Raw genomic sequence first — 23,520 nt, 5'->3', positions numbered from 1 at the left:
AGCTTCTTGTCACATAAATAAGGAGAAGAATGTGTAAAATCCGTAAGTGTAAATGACCACTGCTCCAATTTAAAGAATTTCCTTTTTGAGTTTTCACTGAACAAAAGCAAAACCAGATCCATTGAATTATGTCTAATTCATTTTTGTTAATCATGCTGAGAGACTTTAAGTCAGCACCACATTTAGTGGGAGAAGCCGGATTTTTACCTCCTCTGAGTCTGAGCCAATCTTTTCCAGTTCTTCTAGTGCCTTGGTTTTCTTGCCTCAGGAATGAGTTGATTGCTCCAGAATTGAACCAAAGTGAGAACTGCAATTTAGGCAGTATGAATGATTAGGTGCAGAGGGAGCCAAGCTGAGCTGACTGTAATCCCATATTATCTTCATCTGCACTAAATCCTCCTGGAGGAGATTTTTTTCCTGTGTACATTAGCCTTTTTTTGGAAAAAGATTGCTTACGATCTTTAATCTCGCTAGAAACTTTTCCTCCAAAAAAAAAAAAAATCAGTACATAAAAAAATCGTGAGTGACATGATAAGCATCTAGAAACACTTTATGTTTTAGGGAGAAATCCATTCATTTTTTATAGGCAATACTAAAGATACAAAATCAAAACCTATAAATGAATTTGTGAAGTTAAGCCTGTGAACAAGGATGTTATAATCTCAGGGATGCAGACTTCAGTTTGAGATTACTTTTCCATGGCATAAGCATAGCCAAAGGCTACTGTTAGACCCTCAGAATCTTTTTTCACTGGCAACAGCTTTGGACTTCTATATTCAACCATACTGTCTATAAACATCCTATTTTAACTTGTGCATGGAAGTTAAAGAAATAATGTTTGCTTTAAGTCATGAGACTTAAAAATAAAAGTTTTAATATGCTCACCTTGCATTTATAACATTTCTCTTGTTTAATTTTAAATTGCTTTATTTTTAATTTGTTTTATTTTTTCACTTCTGTTTACAAAAACAGTAACAGATGAAAGAAAATACTAAGTTAAAATATGTTCTGACTTTATGTTGTAATGACAGAGGAGAAACTGTAACTACCTGTAGGTTACATTTGCATCAACTTTAAAAAAAAAGACATTTTAGGGATGTGAGACCAGATCTCTTTGCCGAGCACTGTACTCATTCTTTCCAAGCACATAAATTCCGTAATAGATTGAGTTAGTTTTGCAAGTGAAAGCAAAAGCCTGGGAATATTTGAAAAGACCATTTAGCATGTGGTCTTTAGCTATTACTTACCATTTACAGATTGTAGAATAGAGGTTAAAAGATACACTAAATAGCTCATACTTTTCTCCAATTTCTTCAGTGTTTTCTTAAACCTTTAATCTAAAGTAATTTCAGTGTTTTCATCTCTCCCAATTCAGATCAGAAAAAAAATGACATTTGGTATAAGAGGGTTTTTTTTTCTCTCTAGGAAAAAATTCAAGAGTTCTGTAATAAAGTTCTTTTGAAGTTATGAAAAAATAAGGAACAAGGTTCTTGTTTTTGCTTGCCCCTTGCATTTTCTCTCTTTCCCTTACCACCACCTTTTCTTTTTTCCTTTTTGCTTGTTTTCCTTTTTTCTCTTTTCTCTTTTTTTTTCTTTTTCCTTTTTTCTTTTTTCATTTTTCTTTTTTCTTTGTTCTTTTTTCCTTTCTTCCTTTTGCCCTTCCTTTTAATTTTCTGTAAGGGAGAAAGAAGTAGTAGGAAGACTAAAACTGTCCTATATTTAATTGGCTAAAAATAAAAATTAAAGCCCAGCTACTGACTGCACTTGCCTCCCTGAAAGGACTCTTGCATGGTACCGACTTTACCATTCTTTTACCACACTTAAATTTGCTATGACGTTATGATTAATTTTCCCTTTCCCAAAATTCTTAGTTTTGAGAGTCCCTGCTTAATATCTAACGCAGTCTCAGTTCTGTCAGTACCAAAGATAAACATTACACTTTGGATATAGCCATTATTTCAGTATAATGGTCTATGACATTGAAGGATTAACAGATTATTTGATCCACAGAACCCATTATTTGATCAGAAACTGTAAAAAAAAAAAAAAGGTAAAAAAAATGTCCTATTCATTAATTCATGGTATTTATTGTAGTAACATTCATCGCAATGTTCCAATTTGCTATTAATGTACATGTCACACGTATTCATACAAGATTTACACTGTAACTCATCATTGATTAACTGGACCATCATTTTAAAGTGCTGCAGGAATTATACGAAGTAGCTGTCTTTTGCTTTCAGCTATGTTTAATTTATGCTCATTACAGTTTCCAAGGCTACATTTTTGCTGCATATGCAAATGTTATGATCATCTGTTATTTAATAAATCCAAATAAATATTTTGACAGTGAAAGATTCAAATGAAAAAATAGGACTCATGCACAAGTAATGTAAAATGTTGTTAAAGAAAATGTTTCTACCTCCCTGGTAGTTTTTAAAAAATAAAAATAAAACCAAACACCACTTATGCAGTGGTTGGAGGTAGTTAATAGTGCGGTTAAAACCAGAAAAAACAACCCAATAAGAATTTTTAAAAGCAGTGAAACTATTCATATGCAAAGCAGATAATCGTCTTTCCTTTGCAGTCTTTTTTGTTGTCCCAAAAAAACGCTTTGGGACATTTGTTCATCAGGAAGAATTCCTAAACCTACGTGTCCCTCACATGCCAACCAGACTGATCATCGTTCTGGTGTGCACTATGGAACATTGTTTTCTGCATTCGAAAGAGTGTAATAAAAATTTGTAAAATTACATGCACACATTTCCCCTCATGATTAATGAAGCTAGCTGATCAGGATTTGTTTTTTTCTTTGAAAGAAGGATTTGAGGGTCATCTTGAAGAGCACTTAGTAGGCTAGAAGAACATAAGGAAAAAAAATAAATGCTTTGGCACTCTTAAAACTCTTAAACTTACGGGATTCAATAATTTGCACCTGGAACTGAAAATCCAGTGAGCCTACCCACTGAAACCTGGATCAATGAAATAGAAGAGATTACATGTTAGGGGTAACCAGCTACGAGTTTTAGAGGGACAATGCAGACATTTTTCTGGATATGTTACCATAGCAGGTTAAAAAAAGTTTAGTTTTCTTCTGAGCATAAACATTTCCTAAGCTTGTTAAAAACAAAGGTTAATGAGCTGGAAGAATTTAATACCTGTGATGCAGATATTAATATGGTCAACATGACCAAAAATAGGTTTTTTTTGTAGTAACCACCCACTGAGATGTGCCAGAAATAGTCTTTAACATGTAGAGACATAGAGCTTTGGGAGAGAAGTGCAGGCCTAAAGTTTCACATTGATTTTAGTTTTTTTCTCTTTTCCTCTTTTTCTTTTCTTATGATCCCTAACTGGGAGTCTGGTATTCATGGAGATCCTGAGTTTATGTCTGTGGGTTAATAGCATGAAACCAGCATTGAAATATTAGGCAGAAATTGTTCTAGGGGACAAGCTGTTACAAATAAATTATGAGACCTGCCATTTAATTCTGTCATTCCTTTGCAATGAATTGAAGTCAAACTACTTAATTTATTCTTCTACATCATTATCTTCCTATGTTGATGGGAGAGATGGGAAACATGAAGTGGTCTGGTCCATCCCTTGAAGACACTGCTTCAGTTCATTATAATGTTTTGTAGTTAGAATTCTACCTACTTTCTCACTGATACAATGGAATTCCATCCACCAAGAATACAAGAGATTTTTTCTTTCTCCTTGTGATATGTGTCTGGGTTGTCCCCAGGGTTTGTTTTAGGTACCAGAAAAGAAATACATTGCAAGGAAGCTCTTTTAGTTCCTGTAACTGCTACTTAGGACTGCTGCTTGGGTTCAGTTGTAGAAACAGGTGTCGTGCTACCATCATCAGAAATGAATGTTTTTTATCTTCTGGAGAAAGAACAGATTATTCTGTGTTTTTTAAATGATATATTCTTTTGACAGATAATATTCATTCATTAGGCAGCAACAGTAGTAGTAAGCCTCACGATCTATTAGGATTTGAAACTTGTAGAATTCTCATAAGATAAAAAGTTCTTTTAAATGGTTCATTTCACTGTTTAGACAAGGAGAGACATTGCACTGTTCATGACATTTCGTTCATGAAAGGAGAAAGAAATAGGCTCCAGAGTTTCTGGGGAAAAGCTTAACCTGTATCAAAATGATTAAAAGAAATCATAGAAAAAAGTGACTGTGCAATGTGCATTTAAGCTAATCATCTAGCAAGAATGTTTTATGATTAGCTAATTCTGCTTTTGGGGCTGGATGGTGACTTAGATGCAGTGTTAAGTCTGATTACTTTCAAATGCTCTTTCAGATATTTTAAACAGAATTGAAAGAACATGAATGGCTGTAAAATAACTTACTGCACTTGGACACAGGCTGCTGTTCAATTATTTAAAAAGGAAATCTATGACAAATATCCAATGGGAAAAAAATAATCCAATTTTATGTGTACCAGAAAATGAGAGAGAACTTTTATAAATTCTTTTATGAAGAAAGCTTAAGAATTAACAATCTCAAAGTACCATATGCAGTGTAAGATTAAATTGAAATAATGCTTCTTTAAGTATGTCAGAATTGCAAATCTAGAACATGATGGCAAGTACAGTTACTGTACTTCTGCAGTTATAATTACTCTGTGAATGTCGTTATTGCCACAAATCCACTGGAGTATCTGAAGGTATAAAATAGATTATATTATTTAAATTTTGTATAATTGAGTACTGTAGAATAAGTAAATAATGTCTCTAGTAGATTGCTTAGAGGGCAACTCACTGTGCAGTACATGCATATATGAGTTTTTGAAAAAAAAGTTGCCTTTACTTCTGGACCCAGTGAACCATATAATGAAATATTTACATCACGAAAAGAGCCATAAAACCCTAACTTCCATTTTGAGGAGACTGTGCACAGAGGACTGAAAGAACGTTCAAAGAAATTGTTGCAAAGGGTTGTGTTTCCTATGGTAACTCAAGGTGGTGTCTCGGCAGCTCTTGGTGGTTTGTGTCCTCCCACATCTGGGTATTCACATGTCCAGTACTACATCAGCATAATTCTCATGTCTATTATGTCAAAGTATCCTTTTGTACAGTTTACAGGTGAATTGGATCTCCCAAGTAACAAGTAATAAGATGAGAGGAAATGGCCTCAGACTGCACCAGGGGAGCTTTAGACTGGATATTAGGAAAGCTTTCTTTCCTGAATGGATTGTCAAGCACTGGAACAAGCTGCCCAGGCAAGTGGTGGAGTCACCATCCCTCAAGGTATGTAAAAACCATGTAGATGTGCTGTTTAGGGACATGGCTTAGTGGTGGTCTTGGCAGTGCCAGGTTAACGGTTGGACTCGATCTTAAAGGTCTTTTCCAACCTCAATGATTCTTACGGCTGTTTTCAGTAAGTGTGTGTTGGCTATTCCATCTACTGATTTTATATTGACGGGAAAATGTGAAGACCTTTGGTACAAATGTCAGAAAGCATTTGTATCTGCTAATGTAACATTTCAGTAAGAAATCTGTCCAGAAGTTTCAAAATATGATGTATTACTGCTTTTACTTCCTGTTATTGTTCAAAATGATCTTACTCTCTTTTAAAGGTTGTAGATTTTCCAGCTTTTGATCTCTTTTTCTTCACTTCCTCCCTTTTTTTTTTTTTACCTTTTTTTCCTTTGTTCAAGGCAGGGTGCTCATAAACTCCGTGTCTTTCCCTTTACTCAGCCAATCTACTGATAACATGATTTGCAGCAGAGTAAAACTCTCAGAAGTCTTTCAATGCCACTTAGATATTCTTCTAACTGTGGAATTAACTTTGTGTGTTGGACATTTTCCTTAATGTGTACAAAATTATGTGCTATGTATCTCCCAAAATCCTTAAATACTTTGTTGAAAAGTCCAGTGTTTTACTCAATAAAATTTTGGCACCTAAAGGAAAATATTGTGACTTAATTGTTCTAGTTCGCTGGATTGCTTATGTTATCCGATTGGAAGGGAGAAGCCTCATATTATACAGTGCTTAAAAGTAAGAACCTTTTTCATGTATCTTTTCAGTAGAGCAGCTGGCGTAGGGCTGATATTACTTTTAATAGCAAAAAAGAGCAAATGTTTAGATATTGAAATAATTTCATTGACTTTGAGGAACTGACTCAGTATTCAAAATAAAAAATATGAAAATCAGAGAAATATATTAACTTTGCTTGCATTATTATTGCAAAATGGAAAACGTGGGTTTAACTTACATTAACCATATTTGCAAGGCTTTTTTTTTTTTTTAATTACATATTTATAGCTATGAATGTTTACCTTCCTTTTTCTGTTACTAAATTAGTTTCTAAGATGACATGTAAATGTTCTAAAGCAGTGCACTGCTAATGCAGTAAAAAGACTTTTGAGGTTAGACTTATGTGCTGTGCAGATGTAAAAATCAGCATTTTTTATTTTTAGGAAAGATTGGTAGTGTTCTTTGTCTTCAGACTGAACTCCGAAAGTATAAAATGAAATTGCCCAGGCTTGAAAAGCATTGTGAGTACACAAGATTTTTGCATTGATGTTGTAAATTAATCTTTGGCGGTGTCTCATGTGGAAGATCCTAACCTTATCTGGCAGTTTTCAGTGAAGACTGTAATTTACTTTCATGTGTAAAAATCCTCTTGTATTAGTAAGAAGAGGACTGCAGGAGCTGTGTTTATTATAAGATAATAATACTCTTGAGAGAAAAGTAGCTGTATCTTGAAATGCTTCAGGAGTCTGATCTATAATCAACAAGGTTTGGATAAAATATGTATGAAAGTAATAAAACACCCACAGAGAAGAACTGTCTGGGAACATTATGAATTACATGGTTCTGGAGATATTTCCCACATATTATACTCTCAACATTTCTGAATTAATTGAAGTTTTTCATATCTTCTGAGAAGTTAGTGTCCAAAACTCTCAGCTTAAAACCACTATCATCAAAAAAAAAAAAAAAAAAAAAAAATTAAAGTCTAGGTACAATTTAACTGTGTAATCTACACTATATTCCCACTAACTCTGAATGCAAAAAAGAAACCTGAAGTCTTTCAAAAGTTTTCAAGAAGACCAAGCCTGGACCAGCAATGTATAAACTAAGACTTTTTATAACCAATGCTAATTTCAAGGATATCACCAGGCAATATTGACACATTTGTTGAGTTATCAGAGTATAATATATGTGTCTTATAGAGCTCTCATACTTGTGTTTTTATCCTAGACTGAGATGCAGATGAAAAGCCGAACAGTATTTTATGTCATTATGTAAATTATAGCACTCACATTTTAATTTGAATATAAAGACACATATGATTTCCCCAAAGTTGTTACTGGAAAACAGGATTAAAGAAGGAAGATCTCTAGTAGGTAATTTAACAGGTTGTTTAACTAATTTCTGCAACTGTTTTAACAATATTGAGTTTTTCTTTCAACTCTAACAGAAAGTTGAGCGTTTGAAAATCTCTCTCGTGCAGTAACTGGTAATTTGAAATATTTGCTAAAATACACGCTGTTCGTGCTTGTGAATTCCTTGGTGCCAAATACTTTCATTCATCTATCTAAATATTTGCCAAACCTCTCCCTCCTTCTCTTCCTCAGGGTAGTAGGAAAATACTGTACTAGTACTAGTTTTGTTCGGAGTTGTGGCAAAGTAAGATTTTTTTTTTATAGCTAGTGATTGTTGACTTCGTTGTAGAAGATGAGAATTACCCCTGAAACATGCTGAAAACTTGATAATTCAAAGATGTAGGCAACTGCATTATAAGTAACATGTAGGCAGCTGACTGAAAGTATCGTGGTATTTTCTAAAGGAAATTCTTGACATATTGCAATGTGCAGTAAAAAATGCCCTACATTCTGTAGTACTGAATTCGTAAGTATTCAAGAACACACTAGCCAGTGTCATTCTCTTCCAGTTCCATGAGATTCTCTAAGTGGTGCAAATACGACAATTTAATTTTGATAATCATAGGTCAGCAAAAAGTCTTTTTGCAGGAAACTCACAATAAGAAACTAGAGATTTTGCAGAACGTTAACTTTAAATCCCCCTTTCCATTCAAAATTAGGTTAGCTGGTTTTGATCTTTAACTCCAGACTCTGCGTAGACTATTTATATCACCATAAAATATGCCTTATATGTCATGTATATCCAAACATCTATTCCCTAAAATAACATAGCTATTTTGAAAAACTCTTGGCGTATACAAGACCTGTAGTTCAAACAACTGTCAGTGCCGCATCCTTTAGGTGAATCTCCCAAGTTATCAGACATTGTAAAGGTGTCTAGGAAAAGTGATTGCAGAATATATATATACACAGACTGTTCGTACTATAAAAAGATATTAGTCACTTCTCAGTGAAGCTGAAGAAAACTTAAGGAACTCAGGTGAGAAATAAGCAGATACACCATTATAGGCTGGGGGATAACTATGTGGAAAGCAGCTTTGCAGAGAAGCTCTTGGAGACTGTGGCAGACAGCTTACACACAAACCGGCAGTGTACCCTGGTGGCAGAGTCAGCCAGCAGTGTCCTGGATTGTCTTAGGCAGAGCAGTGCCGCTTGCACTGGTGAGACACACCTGGAGTGCTGTGTCCAAGCTTGGGTTCACCAATACAAGAGAGACATATGAGTTCAACGAAGGGCCACAAAGCTGATGAAGAGGTTGGAGCATTTTTCATACAAAAAGAAGCTGAGAGAGCTAGAGCTTTTTAGGCTAGAGAAGGACCATGGGGGAATCTTATCAGTGAATGTAAATGCCTGAAAAGGAAGTGTACAGAAGACAGAGCTGGGCTCTAGGACATTCTAGTAATCTTGTATTTGATAGAAATGTGTGAGTACCATTTCTCTCGGGCAGTATACATGGATCCTTTTTAAAGTAGATGTTTTACTGTAATTGTGATTCTTTTAAGCCTCTGTGCGTCTGAAATATCAGTTCACATACCTGCACAAACTTTCGAAAACCAAATCAGGACCATTTTTATTGCAGCAGTGCTGCTTTTGCTAACTAGCTTAACACAAGCAATTGGTTCAAATGGATGTTCTTTAAAGGGCAACTGGCATCCTGAAATTAATGGCAGCAGCAACAAAACTAGTAGGTTTCCCATGTAGATGTCTGCAGCCAGAAGAGACAATCTCTGGCAAGGGTTATAGTCAAGTAGTACTGCTGACAGGGATTGCCCCTGAAAGTAATTTTATTGCATTTTTTTTTTTTTCCCCAGTTGTTTTTATGTCAGTAGCTGGCAAAGATCTGTGCCAGGAAGAACACTGTGAGAGAAAGTGAAGTACTCTGACAAAATTAGAGATGGGTGAGTGCCAACATGTGTCTGCTTTTTGAGAACCGAGGGAACTACTATGCTGGCACATAACAACATAGCTTCGTACCAAAAACATTTACAGAGAGGAAAGGGAAAAAGCCAAGATAGCAAAAATATTATAAAGGCAGTTTGCCAGTGATTTTAATATGATTTAATTTGCTAATTGAGAAAAATGCTGGTGCAATTTACCCAGCTTGCACATGCTATCAAGTCTTAACAGTGCTGTAGGAAAAGGAATATCTGTTTGAACCATATGACTCCTGTTAACTTGAAATAAAGTTCTGAGTTCTCATTTTGATATAAACAAAGTTTAGACATTTAATGATAAACATTCTGGATGTGTTACTTAACTACATTTGATAGCATTTTTGCCCAAGGTTTTTTCCTGTCTTCTTGATTTTCAAAATACTGGGTGAGATCCAGGCATTTTGAAATCAGTCAGGGAAGAATGTATCATATATTTCCAAGTTCAGCAAAGAAAAATCCTCCTGTATTCACATATGCTGGGGACAACCAGCTACAGAGCATATCTGCAGGGAGAAAAAGGGTCTATGGGTTCTGGTCAAGAACAAGTTGAATATGAGGCTGCAGCGCACCGCTGTAGTGATGAAAGTTCACCAGGTTTTGGACTGCATTAGCAAGAATGCTGGCAACAGGTTAAGGAAGGAGGTTTTCCTCCCCTATTCAGTATCTGTGAAGCTCCGTCTTGAATACTGTCTTCTGTTTTGGTCCCTCATAATATTATGAGGGACTACAAACTGGAACAAGTCCAGCGGAGGGTTACTAACGTGGTTAGGGAGATGGATGGTACAATGTACAAGAAGAGGTTGGAGGAATGGAGATTGGTGTTTAGACTACAGAAGGAAGCGCTAAAGAGAGAAGACGTACCTAACTATAATCTTCCACTACCTAAAGGGTCATAAAGAAGGTGCAGCCAGACTGTTCTCAGAGGCACACAGCATAAGGGCATAGGTGACAATTTGTAGCAAAGAAAATTCCAAGTATATAAGAGGAAAAAAAACACCTTGGAAATTACTAAGCCCTGGAACAGGTATCCTAGAGAGGCTGTGCGTTGTTCATCACTGGTGATTTCTAAAACTTGACTGTAGAAAGCCTTGAGAAACCTGCTTTAACGTGGAGGTTAGGCTTAGCCTGAGGAAGAGGTTGCATTAGAAGACTTCTAGCATGAACTCTGTATTCTTCTGTGGTTGCATATAAAATTTTCTTATGCTATACATAATTTTACTATACTTTTCTAACATGGACATCTATTGCCATGTTTGGTTTGTTGGGGTTTTTTGAATTCAGGTATTAGTTTTCTCACTCTAATTTGGTGGTGTCAGCTTGATTTCTGTTCAAATAGTGTTCTGATTTAACTTTGTTTATTAGTTCAAATAATCCTTTGCTTTACTGAATATGTTCAGAACTTTGGAATCATAAAATCAAAGAATAAGGCCTTTTGAAAAAGTCCTTTTCCACCACGTTTGTCACCAGGTCTCTTGCCCCACTGACTCCCTAACCTTTCTTCTCCTGATAGGGTACTTAGAGAAACCTTTCATGTTGCCCTTCACCTCCTTTGCTAGCATCAGCTGCAGCTGAGCTTTGGCTTTCCTCACTCCATTTCTACATGAGTGGGCAGTGTCTTTGTATGCCTTCCACGTAGCCTGTTCCTGCTTCCACCATCTGTATATTTCCTTTTCATGTCTCAGCTCAGTCAGGAAGCACCATGTTCATCCATGCTTGCCTTGTGCCATGCCTGCTTGACATTTCGCCCGTTGGAATGGGCTATTCTTGCTCTCTAGGAAGCTGTTCTTAAAGGGCAATACATAAACTAGGCCCACGTGATAAATCACTATTTGCTTTCTTTCCTTACACAGTGATTACCCACATTTTCTAAAATTAGGGATTTTTAATTAATAATCAACCCACTTAAATGTTTAATTTTATTATGTTGTTTATTAATTGATCTAATTTTTCTTAGAGGCTTTGGATTCTTCTGCTAAGTACTTTGAATACACATACATTAATGTATTTATAAGCCTTGTGCATTGAATCTCAGTAAAGCAGAAGGCGCGGTTGCCTCCAGAATCGTAAACAAATAGAAAATAATTCATGGGGACACCTTACAATTTTATGTACCTCAGCTTGGTGCTCCTAAACACAGAAACTGAAACTGGTAGATGATTGTCTCGTTTTTAACAGAATCCAGTCATTTATGACCTCACTCCAGACCTCGCTTGGAGTACAGTGTACAGTTCTGGTGTCCTCAACATAAAAGGGACATGGAGCTGTTGGACCAAGTCCAGAGGAGGGCCACGAGGATGATAAGAGGGCTGGAGCACCTCCCGTATGAAGACAGGCTGAGAAAGTTCGGGCTGTTCAGCCTGGAGAAGAGAGAGAGACCTCATAGCAGCCTCCCAATATCTGAAGGGGGTCTATAAGGGTGCAGGGGAGGGACTCTTCCTTAGGGACTGTAGTGGTAGGACAAGGGGTAATGGGTTCAAACTTAAACAGGGGAAGTTTAGATTAGATATAAGGAAGAAGTTCTTTACAGTGAGGGTGGTGAAGCTCTGGAATGGGTTGCCCAGGGAGGTTGTGGATGCTCCATCCCTGGCGGTGCTCAAGCCCAGGTTGGACAGAGCCTTGCGCCACATGGTTTAGTGTGAGGTGTCCCTGCCCATGGCAGGGGGCTTGGAACTAGATGTTCTTAAGGTCCTTTCCAACTCTTACTATTCTATGATTCTATGATTCTATATTCCAGTGCTTAGCCTGCCTTCCAGGTAATTTCATTTTTCTTAAATTTTAGCTCATTCCTTTTTGTTCTATTCCTCATAGGTATGCAGAGCCTTCCTTTTTGTGACAACCTTTAGCATATATGAACATTGTTATTTTTGATCTCCTCAAGTTTCCTCCGCTCTAAATAAAGGAAACTCAATTAATTCAGTCTTTTCTTCTGGGGATTTTTTTCTAGATTGCTTATCACTATTCTGTTCTCTTCTGAACTTTCTCTAATTAGTGCCCACCTTTTCTGAAGCACAGTGCTCAAAGTTAAACATGATATTCCAGTTTTATCCCAGAACTTTGCAGTACAGAGGGGAAATATTTTTTGTGCTTTACATATATTATTTCTGTATCATAAAGAGAATTACTTTTTTTTTTTAAAATACTTTGACAGATTCAACTTGGTTCAGAGGGAGACTCCAAGGATTCTTAAAGGGAAATGTTTGGGTTGGATTGAATTTACTCATAATGTTTCCCCAAATCAGTCTATTTCAGTCACTGGGTTTCTGATTATGAAATGTGGATGATACAGACTTACATCGTTCATGTACCAGCAATCCAGATGTTACCCAGAAATTATTGCACGAGTTTGAGAATTTAAAAGGCTTGATAGCTGTGATCACACAGCTGAAAGCAATTTATTTTTTTTTAAATGTATTGGACCTAGATGATCTTAAGGTCCTTTCCAGCCTATTTCTATTCTGTGATTCTGTGAGTATAGTGCAGCTAACTCTCACTCCTTTTGTCATCGTGAAGTGCTTAATGTTGTTGGAACTACTGACCTCAGTCAGGAGCCAGTGATGGGCTGCCTGTAATAGGTGTTTGAACTAAATACATTTAGGAAGATACAGATTAATATTAAATTCACTGTAACAGTAGGTTCAAGAAAAGAGACATTTTCTTCGGAGCAAACACTGAGTCTGCAAAAGCAAGTAAAAGAACATTTCCTTTTCAATGAGGCAAAGCATCAGTCAAATACAAGAGATTAATCTGATCTCTGAAAGTAATTTGCGTCTCCAGGATGTGATACCACACTTAATATAATGAAAATTACCTACTAAAATATACTAATTTTCAGGGGAAAAGATTAAATTTGTCTAGAATCAGAGGACTTCAGAGTGCAGACTGACTGCTCCACCAGGCAGATGTATATGTTTAATGGCTGTAATATGAGACACACAGATACCTAGAAATTACTTTAAATGGGAACATCTGGGAAAGAGACCTTTAATCTTAAATGGGGGACAAAGGGAGTGTGGTGTGTTCATTTCTTAACCCATGTATTTTATGAAGATTTTAACTGTATTGCTTAGTTTGGATGCTGTAAATACGTACTTTTATTTGCATTTTACCTTACCTAAACTTCAGCCAAGAGTGATTTTAAAGTAAATGGCTAGCCATCTAGTCTTCATCTATTAGCTAAATAAGGAGTCATTCTCCTCAGTTACTGAGGCTGACTTAACAAGTGTTTAGTTTCCAGAAGTATCACCAAAGCTGAGCGTGTCACCAGAGAGGCTGTGCAGGCCAGGTGAAGAATTGATATCTCAGCCAAAGCAGGAAGAACTGATTTTTAAGTGGTACTCAGGAATACTACTTGGATAAAGCTGTTAGGGAACATGGTTAAATCCTGATGGCTCATGGATATGGATCATGGAGAAAAAAAAATTAGGAGGAGGAGCTTGATGTGCTGCCCAGTGGCATATTAATACAAGATGGTCACATTATAAAGCCATAAAAAAAAAAGAAAATGAGATCTCATTATTGCATTCAGCATTCTCCTCCTTGTATGGGGAGAAGCTTTAAATCTGCATGCAGCTTCTTGGAAAGGCTTTATTCGGACTCAAACATACAGTTCTGCTGTTATAGTAAATAAGTTTAGGATGTAAGTGCAACGAGGGGCCACTGAAATAACAGAAGTACCAGACATCTTATATTATAATATTAAGAGAGCTCTGAAAAAAATTCCAGCGATTCAAAACTGTGGGAAAGGCAAAAATAGCTTCCTGATTAAAGGATACTGGTGGTACAGTTATAAGTGATAAATGAGGTTATGCTGATCATTAATATATTTATAATAAAATTCATAGCCATTACAGCAAGAAGAGTCTGGAATGGAGTCTTATAAAGTAAGAATAATAGAGACTAAAAAAACCCTTATTACTTCTAATATTGAGATTAATAAATGTATAAAAATAGGAGATGATTTGATGTCCCAGTATTAGGGACTATGCTCAGTGATCCACATATTCACAAACATTTTGTATAAATATGCTTCCATGACAGCATCCCCCACTTTCTCCTCATAGTATCAGGGAATAAGTTAATATTGTCAGGTTCATATTCTGGATACCACATTCTTCCTTGTATAGGTCTGAAGAGCAATCCAAAGGTGTACTTCTGGCCCCATCCCATTTTCTTACACCAACGTGGCCACGTTTTACTGAAGCTGGTATAGTTTAGCAGAAAAGACAAGGGTTTTCCTGTGCCAGGGAATGGTTCTGAACACATTGTATTTACTAGTCTAAGTGTAGCCTGTATTTCTTAATTTCCTAGAAAACATTATTTGAAAAAATCTACTCTTCTTATGCTACTTAGCAGTAATATGGTATTTTTAATTATTATTATTTGGGAGGGGAAAGAAGTGTGCTTAAGCATCTAGGGAAGGAGAGGTAACTTAGGAGTGCTCAGCGTCCTGAGGTGTAGTCAGTCAGGTACCCATTTAATCTATGCCCCAAGTCAGAGTGCCATGAACCGGTTCTGCTCAGCCCAGGAGAGAATTGCAATAGTTTCACAAACTGAAGACAATCTTTAAAATGTTATCCTACTAATTTTGATTGAAGGTTTCTAAAATCTTGCTGCTTGATACATTTACCATGATTTATTCTGTAGGCTTTTGTACCTGTAATTATGTTGTAACTAGGGAATAGGAGCCTTGACTTCTTCGTGCAGTTTCCCTCCCCTTTGTTTGTCTACAGCAAAGTAGCAAAACTCTAAGGAACCCCTCTGGTGTAGAATGGATTGTCTTATCTTCAGCTGTATCTGTTGTCAGTATTCTTGTACTCTATTAAATTTATCCATATTTTATCATGTAAGGTTGGCTGTCTCAGTTGTTAAAAATAACTTAAGGAATTTTTATCTTCCCTGTCATGTTGTGTGCATCCCAATTCATATAATTTACACAAACAAATTTATGAATCATATACAATTTGGTATTTATGCTAGGTTATACAATATTCTCTTACTCATATGGTTATTCATGACAGCATTAAACATTCATATGCTTTTGGGTGTACCAGGAGCTATCTCATCAAGCTAATAATTAGGCATTAGGGATAAACTCTTGTCTCCATGGCCTGAAGATCCATTTTTTATTCAAAATTATGCCAGAGATGGTATACATGCACCTACTCCTTTTGAAAGTGAGAGTAGATTTGCTATAATGTACCTGTTAGAGAAGCAGCTGAAGTACAAAGTGATTTTTGTGTCTCCCTCGCCAGAATTTCTGGCAGTTCGATGCTGTAAGTGGAAGGATATGGAGAAAGGGACTGGGAATATTTATGCAGAAATCAGAGACTGGTATAGGAAGGAAGAACACGTTTGATTGGCATGCTCCAAAGCACTTACAGTGCTAAGTACAATATGTTCAGTTCACACTCAATTTACAGAATGTGTACGTCTCAGGAAAAATGTGAGTATATGTTACTGCTGTAATTAGCAGAAATTATATTTTATTTCTAATAAGGAAATCATATCCATACTATTATATTTCAAGCATAAACTAGTAAGTTAAAAAAATGTAAAAGCCCACCCTGACATGAAAAGAAAAAGATACTAATTTTCTCTTCCAGTGATACCTGGAGCAAGGCAAGTAATAGCTTAAATATCTACCATAAATACAATGGTATTTATCATGCAAAAGCCAATATAATCAAAAGTTAGGGTTTCATCAGCTAAATTTGTAGAACTTAGTATTTGTATTTTATTTTGGCATGCTTTTTTCTTAAGTGGCAGATCTCAATTATTTCATTATTAGATTGTGGGGTTGTATTTGGAGGACAGTGGACATGTGATGAGCCAGCCATATGAGGGCCTCTTCTAAGCATGCAGCCCCATACCAAGAAGAAGATAAGAGGATGTGAACCAGCCATCAGAGAGCTTCTTCTAAACACGTAGCTGCATACCAAGAAGAAGATAAGAGGAAGAAAACATCTGCAGTCGGATACATGGGAAGAACACCAGGAATTAGGTGATCCAATAAGGACACTTACCGAGCCGCGTGATTGCCTCGTGCAAGAGGGCTTTTACCAATCAAAGGGCACGTGACCACATGTAGAGATAGAAAACTCTATATATAAAGGGATTGTGGGAACAATAAAGTGGCTTCTGCTTGATTCACATTGGATCGTGTAGGGTCCATTGTCGTCTCTCCTCAGTTGGTGACCCCGACGTGATCGTCATACGGTAGTACCGGGAGCAACCATGAAGGAGAGGACCGGCTGGAGAGCCAAGCCAGCGGGACTGGAGTCGGGACGGATCGGAGGACGGTCCGTGAAGAAAAATAATGTACGTTGCAACGGGACACCCTTGGAGGTGAGCAGCCGGTAATAAGAGATGGGGCAGAGTGTAACAAAGGAAGAAAGTGTGATTGTGAAACTGCTCCTACATATACTCTCTAAGAGAGGAATTAAACACGATGAGCTTGTGCTCCGAAAACTATTAATATGGTGCCGAGAGAACGGGTTCCCCCAGATCCACAGGCTGCTTTTAAGGTCGAAACTTGGGAAAAGGTTGGGGAACGGTTATGGGATGCCGTAAGCAACGGCAACAAAGAAGCTAAGGGACTAGCAACAACTTGGAAGCTGATTCTAATGACCCGTCAAGTGATGAGGGCAGTGCGATCAGCTGCTGCTGGAGCTTTTATAGCTTTACAGCCCCCATCGTCTAAGATCAAAGTTTTCAATCGGCTCCCTGTCCCTTCCCCCGCTGCCCCATCGGCACCTCTGACAGAGGACGAGATGGATCCCCGGAAAAACGAGGGGATGGAAGTGGATGTATCCTGGTCCGTACCGCTGCCTCCCGACCCCTGCGTAGAAAAGCTGCCCAGGGGAGAGCCACCGCCCATCCCGCCCGACCTATCTCACTCCAAGAGCCAGCCATCGCTTTTTCCACCTCTCCCTCCGTCCACGCCTCCCCCACCAACGTCTCCGTGAAAATCATCCACGCTCGAGCCCCACAGGGAACTGGACTGGGCGCAGAAACTACTTCAAAAGTTGAAGGACTTGGAAAGAGAAGAACACGGGGGAGGAGGAGGGCATGATAGCAAGCTGTGGGAAACTCCAGGGGGTGGGGGGAGGCGAGAGGCGAAGCTGCAGGAAGCTCCAGGGGGTGGGGGGAGGCGAGAGATGAAACTGCTAAAACTGACGGGGACCCAACACGATGATGGAGAGGGATTATTCAGAATGCGTTAGTGAAAAAAAAAAAAAAATTGCAAAAGAATTTGCAAAAGGATAGAAAACAGGAGGATTTGAGACAAGTACAAAATGCAATATAATCTTTTGTAAATAAGAAAATTTAGTTCTAAGTAACTTTAAGCTTGGTGGCTTTGTATATAAAAACAAAACTTTCCAAACCTAAAAAAGGCCCGACCAAAAGAACACAATAAGGGTCCTTGTCTAAGATGAATCGTTGTAGCTGACATAGTTGTGGAACCTTATGACCTTCGCACAAAATATATTGTAGCCAAAACAGGATTGTAGCTAAGGAGTAGCTGAAACTAAGCAGATGTTCAGGAGGTGATGTAGCAAAGTTAACTGATAAGTAGAAGGACAAGGAGAAATCACTCATTTATGCCAGCAGTGTTACCGAACTAATTAAGTTGGCAAGTTCTTAACAAGTTCTATGAATCAATTTGGCACCCCAGATGGGACACTCTCTGCTCGGCTGCAGGACCCACTGAGAACAGGGCTCCCTAGGGCCCCCAGGGCATTTTCCCGGAGGGACCCCTCGACTCACTCGGATCACTGCAGGAGCAGACAAGGACCATCTTTAAGAAGGTATTCTTTTGTAAATATTGTTTTGTTTTGGTTAACATTCCGTAAGTCGTAGGAGACGTCCCGCGCGGGAGTCTGTTTGAAGTTTGGATTTTGGTGGGTTAACCTTTTGTTTGGAGCCTTCTGTAAATCGAGATATAGAAATCTTGTAGGTAAAAGGGTATACCCGGCTGCTAGCGCTCGATTGGTATACATTTGGATTTGTTTCTGTTTGTGACTTATATAATATGGTTAAGGCTGCACTGTATGTTGTGATTGTGTCCTTAATAGTTGTTTGTCTAATTGGATTTTGTTCGTGTTTTAGGTATTGTAGTTGTGTGGAGTGTGTTTGTGGGATCCCTTGTGTGTGTGTGTAAAATTAATAATGGAATATCAACAGAGCGAAGTAATGTATGCAGATATGTTTTTCACGTTAAGAAACCAGCAGGAGTGGCAGAAGGAATGTGGAATTAAGAGAGCTCTGCCAGATCCCTTAATTTTAGCTTTGGAAAGGGACAGGAGCAATTAGAGAAAGGTTACATTAAACCGACCACAAGCCCTTGGAATGCCCCAATTTTTACAATTCCAAAGAGAAGTGGCGAATGGCGCCTAGTGCATGATCTGAGGAAAATTAATGAGGTCATGGAGGATATGGTGGCGTTACAGCCTGGATTACCCTCCTCAAATATGATTCTGAAAAATCAGGACATTTTAATTATTGATTTAAAAGATTGCTTTTTTACCATTCCCCTGCATCCAGAAGATTATCAGAAATTCGCTTTTTTTGTACCGAGCGTAAACAAAAGTGAACCTATGAAAAGGTACCACTGGGTAGTGTTACCGCAGGGCATGAAAAATTCACCAACCATGTGCCAGGTTTACGTGGCCTGGGCACTTACTCCAGTACGTGAAACGCATCCAGACTTGCTTATTTATCATTACATGGATGATATTTTGATATCCGGAAAACAGCTGAATGGAGACCAATTGATTGTTGAATTACAAAATGTGTTGCAGTCAAACGGGCTACAATTGGCCCCTGAAAAAATACAAAAAACAGAAATATGGAAGTATCTTGGCTGGGAAATCGACAAAGCAGTTGTTCGACCTCAAAAGGTGGAACTCCGGACGGAGATCCACACCTTGAATGATGTACAAAAATTGTTAGGAGATTTAAACTGGGTGAGGACCTATGTGGTATTACCAATGAGGAGTTGGCACCTCTGATGAGGTTACTCAGGGGAGGAGGTGTTGCAAACGCACCCCGGACATTGACAAATGAGGCCAAAGAGGCTTTACAGCAGATGAGCATAAAAGTTAGTAAAGCCTACACCCATCGCTGGAACCCTGATTATGGGACAGGTTTAGCAATAATCAATAGTGAGCAGCACCCTTTTGCTGTAATACTGCAATGGATTCCTGGAAGAGATCCTTTGTGGTTATTAGAGTGGGAGTTTTTATCGGCACAGTCAAAGTGGACAGTTACAACACGAATGGAGGCGCTAGCACAATTAATCATGAGGGGGCGAAATCGAATTGTTGAAATAGCAGGGAAAGAACCATCTTTTATCATAATACCTTTAGTGGCAGAATATTTAGCTTGGGCTTTGCGCCAGTGTATTTTATTGCAAGTGGCATTGCTGGATTACTCGGGTGAAGTAAAGGTGCACTATCCACCACACAATTTTTTTAGTGTACTACATTCCTGTCAAATAGAAGAGTTACCTAGACGCTCTGCACGTCCGGTAGACGGTGCTACAGTCTTTACAGACGCAGGAGGAAGATCTCAAAAGGCTGCCATCACGTGGCAGGCCAACGGGCAATGGCATGATGTAGTTTTAACAGACTGTCAAGGCTCCACACAACATTTGGAGTTGTGAGCCATGGCAGAAGTGTTTGCTCGATGGAAGACACCACCAGTCAGTGTTGTTTGTGATTCACTGTATGTAGTAGGAGTTGTATCACGTATAGAACGAGCATTGCTGAAAGAGATAAACGATGAGGTATTGTACAAACTATTTCAGAGGTTGTGGCTATTGCTGTCAGAAAGGCAATGTGAATATTTTATCACCCATATTAGGAGTCACACAGGAATAATCGAAGGCTTAGCGGAAGGCAACCGGAGAGCCGACAAGCTGGTAGTGCCGCTATGGGCGGCTCCCTCAAAGGACCGGTTCGCATAAGCCAGACGGTCCCATGAATTTTTTCACCAGTCAGCCAAAGTACTGCGCCGCCAATTCGGGCTGTCTGAATCAGATGCCCGAGGCATTGTCCAGTCGTGCCCCAATTGTCAACAGTATACCGGAGGCTTGGCTCCTGGAGTCAATCCTCGTGGTACTGGACCCTTAGAAATTTGGCAAATGGATGTTACACATGTCCCAGCATTCGGTGAACAAAAATATGTGCATGTCTGCTTGGATTGTTTTGCTCTTGCGGTTTGGGCTACAGCTCAGACTGGCGAATCTAGCAAACATGTGCAGCGTCACATGCGTTCGGCTATAGTGGCCCTTGGCGTGCCACGAGAAATCAAAACTGACAACGGCCTTGGCTATGTAGCTCGTTCCACGCAAGCGTTTTTCCAGCTCTGGGGCATTACTCACGTGACAGTTACGCCCCATTCACCTACCGGTCAGGCTATGGTCAAACGTATGAATCAGACATTGAAGCGTTTGCTTCAAAAACAAAAAGGGGGAGAAAGTACTATATCACCAACAGATAGATTAAACAAAGTCCTATATGTGTTAAATTTCTTACGATTGCCGCAAGATAGCTTGGTGCCACCAATGCTAAAACACAGGGCTGGTCTACAAGGAGGGTTGGAAGAAGTTAAGAGCAGACAATGTAAGGTAATGATTATAAACGGGATAACAGGGGCCTGGGAAGGACCATTTAAGTTAATCACATGGCGAAGAGGATATGCATGTGTTGTTACAGATACAGGAACCAGATGGATACCAGCCAAGTGGGTAAAGCCATGGCAAGAAAAGTTGCATGACCCACCCGAAAACACCCCAGCACCTAAGGACTCCGTGCCATAACTGTGGAACTTGGGAGCCTTGGAGTTTGTGTGTTTGCAAGTATTGTGGAGTCAGATGGTATTGTCGAAGTTCTAGGGCACGCGCGGGGTAGAAGGTTATCAGTCACAATGGTTCAAGGGATATGTGTCAAATGACATATTGTTTAAGTTAGAGCTCAATATTACTTGTCAACAAGGATACAACTGAGGCCCGATTGTAATGATCAGGTACAATTTTCGGATGTGCCGTCTCGAGTTATCGTCTCCTTGTTTGCACCTGGAGTAGCTGCAGCAAAAGCATTAGGAGACGTGACTGAGTTAGGGCGTTGGGCCACAAAGCAGATAAATTTAACGTCAGAAGTACTTACACAAATGCTTAATGATGTAGATAGCACAAGACACGCTGTTTTGCAAAATAGAGCCACAATTGAATTTTGCTTTTAGCACAGGGTCACGGGTGTGAGGATTTTGAAGGGACGTGTTGTATGAATCTCTCTGACCATTCGGAGTCAATTCATAAAAGTCTCAAGGAGATAAAAGGCAACATGAACAAACTAACGGTGGTCAATTCAGGTTTAGATAAGTGGTTAAGGGGTTGGGGCATAACGGGATGGCTTTTAGATCTTTGTAAACAAGGCATTGTAACTTTAAGTATAATTGTGATTGTATTGTTGATCGTTCCCTGTATCTTAAAGGGAGTGTCTAACATGATTACTAATTCCTTGAAGAAAGTTTGGCTGGTTCAAAGAGAAAAAGGGGGAATTGTGGGGTTGTATTTGGAGGACAGTGGACATGTGATGAGCCAGCCATATGAGGGCCTCTTCTAAGCATGCAGCCCCATACCAAGAAGAAGATAAGAGGATGTGAACCAGCCATTAGAGAGCTTCTTCTAAACACGTAGCTGCATACCAAGAAGAAGATAAGAGGAAGAAAACATCTGCAGTCAGATACATGGGAAGAACACCAGGAATTAGGTGATCCAATAAGGACACTTACCGAGCCGCGTGATTGCCTCGTGCAAGAGGGCTTTTACCAATCAAAGGGCGCGTGACCACATGTAGAGATAGAAAACTCTATATATAAAGGGATTGTGGGAACAATAAAGTGGCTTCTGCTTGATTCACATTGGATCGTGTAGGGTCCATTGTCGTCTCTCCTCATTAGATTGTTTGATTATTTAATTGGGTTTTAATTTAATTCTTTAATTTAGAACACAGATTGCACAGAAATATAATTATAGAGCATGCTGTCAACTTTTCTACCTGATTGCACTATACATTCAGGTACCAAAAATAAATATATATATGGACTTACATGCATTTTCACATCTGCATATATGTTGATATGCAAATACAGGTGTGAACAGTATGTGGTGAATTGGTATGTGTCTTCTACTATTTATACTGATGATTAAAAGAATCCAGATCTTTTGATCTCTCTGAGGGTTTTTCTGAGCAAAGAGGAAGGAGACATGGTATACTGGACTATGGAAGTTTCCAAGTCTTACATAAAATCAAAATGTTGCACATGATCTCTTATGTTTCTTGCTATGGCCCTCAGCTATATACATCAAGATACCCCAGATCTGTGCCACATCTTTTACCTCTGAGGATTTGCACTAAGTGCATATAGATGCTGCCCATTAATCATTCCCAATGATTAACACAAGTTAAAAACTCTGTTATTAGGTGGGGTCATTTACAGTTTTGCTTCTAACCTGTTGTACAAGTAATACTGAGAATCTAACAATTAAACACATTGACCAACACTATGATAGAGTGTTTCCTATACTAAACTCTCTAATACTCAGCTTGATCATCATGATGAGCAGCAGACATAAAACTACTGAAGTTTGAACTCCCAGCTGAAATGTAAATATTACATGATCTGATGATTTTAGCATTTTTTTTTTTTTTTTCAAATGGGAAAAAACACTGGGCAAAAGTGAATGTTGAGTGTATTTCTCACTCTTTTCTCTTTTTGTTGTGCATCTGTCTTTCTGTACAGAGACAAGATTGGTCTCAGGTATCCACAATTTGTGGCAGTTGGAACAGCTGGAAAATATACTGTTAATTTTCCATCTAGTATTTAGTGGAATGTACTTACAGAAAGCATAAAACCAATCCATTACTATACAAACTATATAAGGATGTTTTGGCCCAATGCACTGTCTTCTGGTTATCTTCAGAATATAACCTTATCTATGCTAATATTAGAACACGCAAGACCCACATTTAGATTGCCCTGGATTTGATAATTTATAAATACTATATATATACTCTGTAAGTCTTCCCAGTCCATAGCTCTTTTTCAGTGGAGATGCAGATCTCTGAAAAACAGAATTTAAATAAACTAGCTGTCTTCTTTAATGTACTGCA

This window comes from Strigops habroptila, chromosome 7 (assembly GCF_004027225.2).
Source record: "Strigops habroptila isolate Jane chromosome 7, bStrHab1.2.pri, whole genome shotgun sequence".
NCBI classification, from domain to species: domain Eukaryota; kingdom Metazoa; phylum Chordata; class Aves; order Psittaciformes; family Psittacidae; genus Strigops; species Strigops habroptila.
The sequence above is the reverse complement of the archived record's forward strand: the minus strand, read 5'-3'. Positions refer to the sequence as shown.